At 34.7% G+C, this 12,497-nt stretch overlaps 1 long non-coding RNA gene across 2 annotated transcripts; it reads right to left on the minus strand.

The window, feature by feature from the left end:
* Window positions 1-9,234: 9,234 nt before the first annotated feature.
* On the minus strand, window positions 9,235-11,812 carry LOC113292629. Of its 2 annotated transcripts, none has more exons than XR_003331806.1 (6): window positions 11,471-11,812; window positions 10,980-11,104; window positions 10,275-10,503; window positions 10,133-10,198; window positions 9,812-9,983; window positions 9,235-9,732 (listed from the first exon to the last, which is right to left on the minus strand). It is a non-coding gene; the product is annotated as an uncharacterized LOC113292629 (long non-coding RNA). The 2 variants fall into 2 exon arrangements; XR_003331807.1 differs by having other exon boundaries at window positions 10,275-10,681.
* Between the last annotated feature and the right edge of the window lie 685 nt (window positions 11,813-12,497).

Raw genomic sequence — 12,497 nt, forward strand, 5'->3', positions numbered from 1 at the left:
TTGCACCAACTTATATGAAGAATGTTTCTTTCTTTTTCATCGTATTCACTTTGTGATGTTCTGGTGGTGGTGGTAATGGTTGAGATTGTGGATGCCCTATCAGAAAGTCGTTTAGTTTTCCTTGATCTATCATTCTCAAAATAATTTTCTTTACATTTCTGCAATCGTTTGTGGTATGTCAATGACAATGATGATAAGAACAAAATTCATGACTTCTGTGGTTTGGGGGTGGTTCTGTTCCCATGTTCCATGGTGTTGGTATATTCTCCATCAAAATTATAGCTTCCCATATCTTCTCCACACTTGCATTTAGAGGTGGCATCTTGATTTCTTCCCATATTACCTTGTGACTTCCTTGTCCTCTATTAAAGTTTGGTCTTTGACCTCCATAAGTTTCTTGTGGTTGATCGAGTCTTTGAATCTTGTTATTTCCTCCACGATTGTAGAAATTTCTTTCTCTTTCATACTCTTCTTGATCTCGACTTCCCATAGCTACCAACTTCTGTTGATTGTTACCTGTCACCTTTTCTTGTTGTACTTGCGAAGTATTCGCCACTGTGTTTATTAGCTTGGGTAATAATCTTGCATTCACTGTTTGTGAGATGGTGTTCGCAAATGGATATGATTACATTTCATTTTGTCTTTCCTCTAAAGCAATGTATTCTTCTTGAAGTTCTCGCAATTCATTCATTGTAATCGCATTCTTGACTCTGAAAATTTGGACATACAAAAAGTTTGTTGCAAACATAGCATTAATGAATGATAATATGAGATATCTCTCATCTATACGTCCAGCCATTTCGCTACACATAGTTCTCCATCTTTTAGTCAAGTGTTTCAAACTTTCGCCAATCCTTTGTTTTAATCCAAACACATCTTCTATACCAGGTCGTGAGGAATTATTACTTATATATGCTCCCAAGAATGTGGTCTGCAAATGATTGAAAGAGGTTATTGTATTCTTTGGTAAACCTTCAAACCATTTTAACGCTTCTCCTGTTAAGCTGGATGCGAAATATTTACACAATACCGCATCATTATTTTCCCATTGTAACATGCACCTCACATAAGCTTTAATGTGTTGAATTGCACAAGTTGTTCCATCGAAAATGCTGGTTAATGCAGGAAAATTGCATTTTGGTGGTATTCCTCCTAATTGTACTTCCCTTGTAAATGGAGTTTTCGCAGCTTCTTCTATTGCTTCATCCAATTGTCTTCCACCTACTTCTCCTCTGTTATTTAGTATTCCTCTCATTTCTTCTAATTCTTTCAAGATTTGTTTATTTACACCTGAATCTTGATCCATTGGTCTCTTTAATTTTTCTTCTCTTCTTCTACGTTCACGTCTATCTTCTCTTGCGAAATTTTGCATCTCTTCTTCATTATCCTCATCTCGCCTTCTTCTGCGATTCTCTTCCTCATCTCTATCTTGAATTCGCAAATGATGATGCCTTTCATTTTCCCCTCCATTATTTTGTTCATTTATTATCAATTCAATTCGCTGTCTTTCAGCCATTCTCTTTATTCTATCATACTCCTCATTGAGATTATCATTATTCCGGTTTTGTGTACGCCTTCTTTCTCGATTGTCATGATTGTTCTGGCGAATTGTCTCCTGAAGTTCTTGTTCTTCCATTTCCGCTCTCAATCTTTCACGTTCGCAGATTAAACGTGCTTGTTCAGCATAATGTCTTTCAATTTCTTCTTCAATTGTCTGTTGATTTCTTTGAGTTTCTCTCACATGTAAAATTCTTCTTCCTTCCTCTTGATTTCCTTCGCCATCTTGGTTATTTTGTCCCTGATTTTGTCCGTTCTTTTGATTTCCTCCAATTTTCCTATCATCAAAAGTTTCATTTTGTGGAACGTAACGATCATCAGTTCTTTCTCTATTTTCGCGATTTTCTTCATTAGGATTTGATATTTCTTCTTGAATATTATTTCCAGTATTGATTGTGGGTGAATTTCGCCTCATTTCTCTTCTAGTCGATCTTGAATATGATTTTGTAATACTTCTCGATCTTCTATTCTGTAGTCTTATATTCTCCATCCTTAATTCGTGATTTTGCCTTGTTAAATTTGCACGTTCTTCTGCTTCAGCTCTTCTTTCTTCATGTATTCTTCGTCTCAATGCTTCTAACGCTCCAATTTCCTCACCTCCATGAATTATTCTTTCATCTACTTCTTGATTTCTCTCTTCCTGTCTATAATTTCTGTTTTGTTGCTCTTCTTCTATTTCTTCTGCTGAATTTGATCGCCAAGTGTGTATATTCGCCCTGTCATAATCTGTATTCCTCTCTTGAACTAGTGTTTGTTGAATTGGCGGTTGAATTTGATTTTCTCTATCATTTCTCATTCTAGTAGATTCTCCCATTTCACTTCTTTCTCTTCCAGCAATTCTTTTGCTTCTTCTAATAGTAGTCGGTTGTTCGGATATATTTCTTCTTCTAGCCATTTCTTTAAATTTTCATGAATCTCAATATCAATCTTTAGCTTTTTCTAGAATAATCTTCAACTCAATCCCTGTTTCTAGCGCCATTGTGTAGTTCCAGGAAATCCTACACTACACCACTCATATGATTTCATGGATGATCAGCTCATTTTTAGGTTTTCACTCTTAATTTTATTGATTAATTTTTGAATGTTCTTACAAGAAAGATAAAGAAGTCAAGAATAATCTCTGCTCTGAACTTTCTCTCTCCTATTTACTTGTTTCTTACTCAAAAAAGATCTCTCTCTCTCTTTACAACTCGAATGACTATTTATAGGGAAATACATAGTGGATGACAGCTAATTTGTCCTTTATTTTCGGATATAGTTTGCGATATTCTCGCAACCTTACAAATGTTAATTTCGCAAGCTCTCTAATTTTCGCAAGACTGTCACATCTTTCTCATGACTTTAAATGACGTCATTTATTCTATCATTTCTAAAACTGTTCTGCGACACTATTGTGCTGTACCATTGATAATTTCGCTGAGACATAATTGTTGCGAGATTCTGATCCTACATAATCATATGCAAGATTTGGAAAACATTACATGTTTTCGAAGCATTAAACAGTGACCAAGTCACTGAAATAAACAAACATGTATATGGACAAACTCCTTCTTCAAACAATGTATAATATTGAAGCCCACTTCCACTCCGATTACTAACATTGAAGCCCACTTCCTCTCCGATTACAGAAAAGCACTAGATATAAATGCGAAGGAGCATATCCTATATACCACAGGTGGAAATCCTTATTTCCCATAACAATCCATATTAGAACAACATTACAAGTCCTTTCCAGTCCATGGAAAGATTCAAAGAATCAACAAAATAATTGTAAAAATATTTAAACAAAGCAAGAAATGCATAAACCAACAAGGCATGAATTGTTAAACATAAACTTTTGTAAAAGAAAACAAAAATGATTACTAAAGAGTCAAATGCATTCCCACACCTTTTTTGTTGACAAGCCACGCCTATCTCGTGTTCATCCTTTAAATCGATCGTTGTTAATAGACTAACTGTTAATCACACAAGAAGTCCAAGAATCTAGCCAAAAGGCTCACACAAGGCTCATATAAGTCTAACTAATGGTTCTAAGCCCATTAACTAAGTCTTATGAACATCTACAACTTTGTAGAAGAAACCAAAGTCTAATTCGGACCACGAGAGGTCCAAAACATCTAATTAAGAAAATTGCCCTAAGCCCAAGTCCACCAAAGTCGACTAACAGTCACTAACGGTCGAACTAACGGTCAATGGTCAATTGACAGTCAACGTCCAAGGTCCTGGTCAAATGGTCCACTGAGTCAAATCGGGTCAAGTATCTAACTCAGGTCAATTCAGGGAAAAATCGGTGAGTTGACTCAGTCCACAACACTGAATCAGGTTATACAAACCAAGGCCCTTGCACAGGCCAAACTCTATGCTGCACCATCATGGTGCAACAGCAACAGACTTTGCAGTCCAAAATCCTATTACAGACTTCAGTTTAAACAATCACCACAATACAAATCTCGATTTAAACTTCATAATCAAATTACAGATACAACTACAGCCTACCTGCAGTTTAGCAGTTCCAAGCTTTACAGCAAGCACAATCTACAACTCTATAATAACCAATCTTCAGTTGAATAACTCAATTACAAACTCTCACAGCCTTACTCAAACTCAGTTCAACAACATCATCATCATATCAGACAGTTCATATCACCACCTCTCTTAACCATAAATTCTCCACCTGCAGTTCATTAGCATCTGTAATTCATCACCAACTCTTGATTACAACTCAAGTTTAGTATTACCAACTACACTACACTTCACCATATTATAGCTGTAACTCTCATTAACACCTTCCAGGCCTTGTAATTCTACCAATTGATACCACCTACAATTCCAGTAACACCACCCTTTATCATTCAACATTCAAATTCATATCTAAATTATCAATAACTTCACCTACAGTTCATTCACATCCCTTGAACTTCAACATCACTGCCAACCTCATGAGCTATAACACCAGCACCACTATCACCTTTCTGCAACACTTTGAATTCACACAACAGTCAACAACTAAATACTAATAGTATCGCAGTTCACCAACACCATTCTCTTGCTCAATTAATCACAATTAACACAACTCTTTGTATATCCACATACAATCATTTCAGCTCGATTTACACAACCAGATTAATTCCATTTCATATCAACTCAATTCTTAACTTCATAAACACTCACAATTACTCCGCAATAAATTTAAATCAGTTAAGTAAAGCAATTACCTCAAGTTAATCTTGTTGAAGCAATTGAAATCAGTTTCCTCCTCACCTTGCTTCAATCCGGTTCATCCATCATTATCAGCTCTCAACTAAAGCTTAATTCAATTCCCAAATCTTCTCTTCTTTAATTAGAACCCAAACAATAACTTAATTCTTCATACCCACAAAAACCCATCTCTAATTAATCCTCTAGAGTATCAAATCCATCTTCCAATCTTCTCAGAGATTCTTCTCATGAACCCTAATTTACTGATTTCTTAAATTTCTAATAATCTTTTCAATTTCTTCCCTTAACAGCTTCACAACCTCATTCAACTGAAAACCCCCTTTGTTCATCATCAATCCTCAACTCGATATCATGTCGATTCCACTCAACTCAAAATCAGACAAACTCTAACTTCCATTTACATCCATCTTCTTCTTCCCGATTCAAACAACCACAGTACTATCACTACTAACCATCATCACTTATTAATTCTCCTAAGATGATCGATCTCACAGGCTCAGAACACTCTCAGAATCGCCAGAGGCGAAGAACAGAAGATGAAGAAGAGATAAGAAGAATGTAGAATCTGAAAGAAGAATAAAAGAGAAATCGAGTATATCCTCTCGGTGGTCTGGGGATAAGGTCGACTAGAAATTACTAATACACCCAGTATCTGGATAAGGGCAGCCACGAGATAAGGATTCAAGATTACTATTTTTCCCTTCATGCATCTCAGATGATATCTCTTTTCTCTAGTATCCCAATGACGAGTTCGAGTAGTCCATTTCGTATAAATTTTCGAGATCTATCAAGTTGTACCGGTTTCGTACCTAAATCATTGTTAGATTAATTTCTATTAATTAACGTTCACGTTAAACTAATCGAGTAATTAGCGGCTAAGACATCTCTTGACTAGTCTAATAGCATTGACGAGCTTGAGGGTCCTTACAACTATAAAGGCGGAATTCAGAATAATAATAGACGAAAAATTTAGAAAACAGAACACAAGTAGTAATCCGAAGAAAATATCTTCTCTAGATTATGAACAAGAAAACGATTACAACTCTCTCTTTGTTATGCTCACAATCTTCTCTAAAAAGTGGATTAACCTTAAACTGTTTGCTAAGCTTGCATAAGTATTCTTACAAGCTTTCTCTAGGTTTTATGAGCTTAGAATTCTGTGTGTCCTAAGCTATTAGCCAAGGACTTCCATTCTCTGACACCCATAACAAAGCTAACAATATATGTATCTTCAAGACACAATCTTCGGTGAATCATTTGCTCAAATACCTTGAGACTGACTTTGTCTCTATCTATATGTTTCAACACAAATTCAATTTACTCTTAATACAATAGCAACTAATGTCTCTAAACTTCACTTTCACCTTATCAATGTTGCCACTGAAACATACAACACACAAAATATATTACAAACAGGAGAAATAAAATTTCAAACAAATTATATTAATATATCAAAAATAGAATCATGGACAATCCTAACAAATTATATTAATATCCAGTGCCGTGTGGATGTACAATCATATCCAGTTTTCATGACTCCTCGGTATTCTAATTTTCATTACATGCTCAAACATATAAATACCCACAAAATGTAGCGTGATGTGGTGGTACTTGACAATGAAACAATGACGGCACTTAATAAGTCCAAGTCTTGGTCAGTACTTAAAACAACCATGAATTCATTTTACTTTGTCCGTGACATGCTTCGGTGCGTCTGACTGATCGATCTTCATAAATGTATTCCCTTTAATGTATCAGGCCAATGAATATCGGAATATACACTAAAGGAAACCTATTTTGAACATATCAACCAAAATTAGACTTGATTATTTCAAGTTTCTACCGATATGTTTTAGGATTAGGCATTAGTTCTTAAAATGAAACAAAGTATTCAGAACGTGTAAACTAACAATTAAATGCACTAAATACTCGCATTACTAACAAATAATTGTAATTGCAGATGCACTTTGAGTGAGTAGGAAAGGTACTACAATTAAATTGGTTTATGATGCACTATATATTGAATAAGATAAGGCAAGATGCATGAAAGTGCTAAACATCAGCACTTATAAGTTCTGATACAGTGCTGATAAAAAAAAAGGTTCTGATATAGTTTTTTGTTTAGTTAAATAACCACAAGAAAAAGGATACAAATTAAGAACTCATTAATTACTCCTTTTTTGTTTTGGAACAAGGTAATTTGTGTTGGAATTGTAACTATCTAGGATTAAGGTGTTTATGTCTTTTATAAAAGATTAGTTTCATCTCTACCCTTGGCAGAATATATAATTTTTACTTCTCTACCCAGACTTAATAAGCAAATTCAATTAATTATGGCATCAATTAAAAGACGTGTCCGGTTAGGTCACAACAACAATAAGAAAAATATCGGTGATTTTCTTTGAAGTCGTAGAATTAGGAATAGGCTCCATATTTCTAAGCTTTGTTGACCAATTAATTATGGCATCAATTATCAACTTGTTTTTTCTTTTATCATTTTTCCTTTTTAGATAAACAACTAAAACTCTGAAAAATATCTAAACATAAGCGACTCCTTATTTTATGCTAAAATTTATAATTTGAAACGTAATATATGGGATATAATCAATTAAAAAAAAACGGTTAAAAACTGAAAACATAAAAAGATATATGAAAATTCCTAAATACTAGATTTGTGCACGTGCTGTGCACCGGGCATTTTTATTTTATTTTAATTTGGTGTGCGTGGGGCTTCGCCCCGTCCAGCCCAGTGGGGATGCATTTTTGATTTGGTGTGAGCAAAGCTTCGCCCGCCCGGTGGAGATGCATTTTTGATTTGGTGTGCCGTGGGGATTCATTTTTGATTTATTGTGTGCGGGGCTTCGCCCCGCCCCGTGGAGATGCATTTTGATTTGGTGGGGATGCATTTTTGATTTGGTGTGAGGGGGGTTTGCCCCGTCTTATCGTGATACATTTTTGATTTGGTGTGCACGAGACTTCGTCTCGTCCCGTGACGATGTATTTTTAATTTGGTGTAGCGGGAAAACACGTTAAATAGGTGGAATATTTTATTTATTTTTTCATTTTATTTTCGTAGAAAATATGTGAGTTTTTTTCCCCTTTATATATTAATTTGGAAAAAAAAAAGTCCTTAAAATGGTAGATACACAGATTTCCAAATTGAATTTGGACTTCCATAAAATTCCAAACACGGTAGGTCATGTTTTCCTTTTGAGTTTGTAATTTTTAAACCAGTCATATGTTGTCAAGTGTTCTCTCGAATTTCAAATTGAATTTGGTTTCTTTTTTTTTTTTTTATCTTTTCCTATTCTTTTTAAACCAATCATACGTTGTCAAGTGTTCTCGCGAGTTCCAAATTGAATTTGGTTTCCTTTTTTTATCTTTTTTTGTTCTCGTTAAACCAATCATACGTTGCCAAGTGTCCTCACCAAAACGCTCGTTTCACAAAACTCAAAAAAGACATATTTCGACTAATAGAAAACGAGAATTTTCCTTACCATTGAACGTGGCAGTTTTATTTGTTTAGACCTTTAAATTTTTAGATTAGGAAGATTTAATAAACCCAAAGAAACTAGTTTATGAAAACTAATAATTGGCCATCTGATTAGACATCAACCAAATTGACGTGCAAACATAACATATTAAGAACTAATTAAAGTTTTAATCGCTCAACCGGGTCCCATCATTACGAGTTTTTACTAACCATACGACCGGGTCCCACTACAAAGAAAATTTAAATACACCTTTCATTAAACTAATGAGGGTAACAGCGGAAATAAGAAAATTTCCTTAATCCCAAATTAGTTACGGCAGTCCCAATACAAATTTGTAAATTCAATGCATAAAATTAATTGTTTGCAAATCCTAACTTTATGAGGACCCCAAGAAAAAAACATCATTTTTATGGGTACCAATTTTTTTATTTTTATTTTTTAAATCCTAACTTTCCAGATTGGATTCTTCATAGACAACAAAAAAAAATCATTTTTATGGGTACTAACTTTTTTTATTTAAAGGTAAATGTTAATTTATGCACGGGTGCATAGGCTAACTGATCGTTAATTAGTTAGGTTTATGTGGGAAATGTAAAACCACATGGAGTAGTAAATTTTTTTAAGTAGTTCCTCTAATAGATGTCATCGTATTTTCCTTAATTGCCCTTTTATCTTCTACTTTATTTCCACCGTTTAAGCACTTTCTCGTTCTCTCCATCACGTCTCTCTATTTCCCTTACACCATTAACCAACGAAGGAAAGCAAAGTGGGAAAGTTAAATTGAAGGGAAGTTCGATCAAAGAGTTTAGCCTGCTTATCAAAGATTATACGCCATATACTAGCGTTTGGCCCGTGCATTGCACGGGCTCAGATTGATAGTCTCAGATTTAGGTAAAAATGAAGCAAAACCCAAAGAGTCTCTACCCTGCAAATAAACCACCAAAGTCCACCTACGATGGTAATTACTGATTCAAATACTTGTGAAAAATTGGAAATGTACAAAGTAAGATACCAAAAATCTTAACATCTGATTCAAAGGAATGTTCATGGAAAACAACTGAAGTGGTTGTTGCTGTTGTAAACTTTACTTCAAATTTTCATTTTTATGGATACTGCAATGTGTTCTCCATCGGTTTTTGACAGAATTTACTGAATTTTCGTGGTCCACCTCATTAGAACTTCCAAGTCATTTTTGGAAGGCAATAATATAGCCGAAGTTTTTTATATCGTAATTACTCCACTTTTCTCCGGTAATAAACTGAGCACATTATCTGCCAGGTTAATTATCCTCCAGAAGCCACAACATCGCTTTCTTCAAATCCCTTGCACCACAGTTGGGAGAGTAACCTTCTCATGCTACCTTTTTTTTGCTGAAAAAATTCTGTACACAGATTAGTTCTCTTCTCTCCAATCCATCAGAAATTTATTTCACCAATAAGTGGACAATCTTTCTCTTACATTCCTGCAGGCGACACATACGTTGATCAATCCTGTAGGGACTTGATTTTCAGTAAAGCCTCAATTGAAAGTTGACTACTTACATTAAACTGTCGAAATAAGACAAATTGTTTTCATAATAGTGTGTTCAAAAGTAAACATTTCCCTCCATTCGATAGTAAGCTCTATTCTCTGCCATTTTACTTGCATCCCTATTGGTTTTGTCAACTTCATCGCACTATTCATCTGCATCCCCATCTTTGTCGTCATCTTCCGCTACATTAGGTAGTTTGTTAATTTTTTTAAGGATAAATGCACACAAACCATGTCACATGAAAGTTTCAATAAGATGCCCAGTTGTAGTTTGCAATGCAAGTGATTAGATAGATGTTTCCAGAGATAATAAAATAAAAAAAAATGCATACCTATGTTCTTGTAAGAAGACCACACGCATTCTTCTCCAAAATTGTAACCTCCATGGGTTCGTTAAGCTGCACAAAATTGCAAATTATGATAATACCCACATCCACTTAACGTTCCATGTAAAGACCATAACATTAAACTTACCCATCCCCTAGCATACAGATAACTGGTAGTGTCGTCTTTAGTTTTCCAACTGATATTGGGTTAGTATTGGCACGTCTAATCATAGATGCTTCCAAAGCAGCAAACATTAGATGTAAAAACACTAATCCAATCCGGTTAGGAGTCGAAAATGTTGCATCAGAAACCACCACGTACTCCATGTGTTTCTACGACTTGCTTTTTAATATGCGTTGGTTGTACAAAATTTCTTCTGCAGCAGCAATAGTGGATTGTTAAATTAATTAGGATGACAATACAACTACAAAAGTCAATAGACTAATAACAATAGAGGGAAGCATTGAGAGGGTGTTTATCAGACGACGTGTTTCCTAACACTGGGTTGTTAGCTGCAACAGCACTATAAATTCAAGTTTTTTGTTCATTCCAACCTACAAATTCCCAGAAAAATATATAAACATTAAAACTGGACAACTATCAAGCAGTAGCACCTGACCAACTCAATTGATGGACACCAGTAGATATACTAACTTCAAATAAATATTGTCAGTGCATTCAACGAGACCTGTTTGTACAACTTACCCAGGGTATGACCAACTCAATGCTGATAGACTAACTTCAAAAAGCATATTAATAACATATCACTTGAGAATTCGTAGTTCCCCCCCATTTAATTATCATATAGCATACCACTGGAGGGACAAATGCTTCCCAATTTTCTGAATTTACCTTTGAAGCCAGTTCCCATGAGTGTACAAAGGACACCACCATCATTATTATCATCCCAATAGCATCATTATTATCATTATTCTTATCCTCCGAATCCCAGCAACAAAGAACTCCTCCTATGCAATCTGGCAATGGACAACAATAAGAGATGCAACAATGACTTAAAAAGTGAAGCTCAAATTTTAGATGTGTTCAAAATCGCAAATACAAAAAGGGATTGCCTGGCTGTCAAAGATTCCAGTTGTTACATCAGTTGCACTTTTGAAAGAACTAAAAATGTTAATTGTATGCTTCTCGCACTTATTACTTTCCCTAAGCCTACACATTCAAAATTAGGGCAGAAAAAAATCCCTTTTAGAAAAGAAAATCAATTCGATTCCGACAATATGCCAAGCGAAGTAAATACCTTGAGGGATTAATCAGGACATATCATGCCAAACAAAGATATTCAAAGAATATAGAATGAAGGATCATTAAAACCATGACAATACCTGGAATTGATTCGAACTGGTAAACTCTGAGCAAACCCCAATTTCATTTTCATAATTATGTTGACGCTTCAGCTAATAAGAAGCGGATCGAAGTCCATGATGATTACTATGAAAATCAAAAAAAAAAAAAAAAGACAAAAGATTTTCCACGACAAGATAAGAAGATTGAAACCTCTATGATCATATTTCGATTCTATATGTATTATCACCTGCGACATTAGAAAGACACAGCGGATGGAGAAGAAAATGGAGAAGAGCGAGGAAGTGGAAGGGATGCGGCGGAAACAATAAACAAATTAGGGTTTCGTTAAAAGTTTTTATACCACAAGGGCGTAACCTTCTGTTTTCTCTGGTAAATGCTAGCCTGCTCATCTCTGCCCGTATACCTAAGATCACTGTTCATAAGTAAAAAGGAAAAATCAGAAAAATCAGGAAGATCACTGTTAAAAAAAGTAAAAACCAAATCAAAATCACAGTTGGTAAGTAAAAAAGAAACGGACTCATCCTTGGTAATGCATGGTGTGTCAATCATATCAATCTTCTTATATACATATATGCGTTTTCCCTGCTTTAAAGTGCTACAGCGAAATAACTTAGATGGAAATAACAAATAGGAGAAAGAAGAAAAGCTAAAAATATGTTTTGCTGAGTAAAAACAGAAAATATTATACATCTCATTCACGCTAAGAAAATATTTGATATATCTTATTAAGAACAGAAAACACAAATAGACAGACAACTGAAGTATGAAACTGTTAACAAAACTAACCATAGCTTATCTTATTCTTCTTATCAAAAGAAAAGTAGAAAACTAAATAATACCTTGATCGATAGATATTTGTTGTTGTTTATGTGGATTTCTTCTTTTACTGAGTATGCTTATACGCAAGTATCGATTATGAACATTTTGAAGCGCGTTTCCTTCCACCATTGCGGTTGACCATCATAGAAAAAATGGAGTTTGTAGATTAGCAGATTAGGGTTTGTTTTAAAATCTCGGTAGTAGTGGAGGGAATTATATGTTTCA

The sequence above is a fragment of the Papaver somniferum genome, chromosome 7 (genome assembly GCF_003573695.1).
Source record: "Papaver somniferum cultivar HN1 chromosome 7, ASM357369v1, whole genome shotgun sequence".
Lineage (NCBI taxonomy): Eukaryota > Viridiplantae > Streptophyta > Magnoliopsida > Ranunculales > Papaveraceae > Papaver > Papaver somniferum.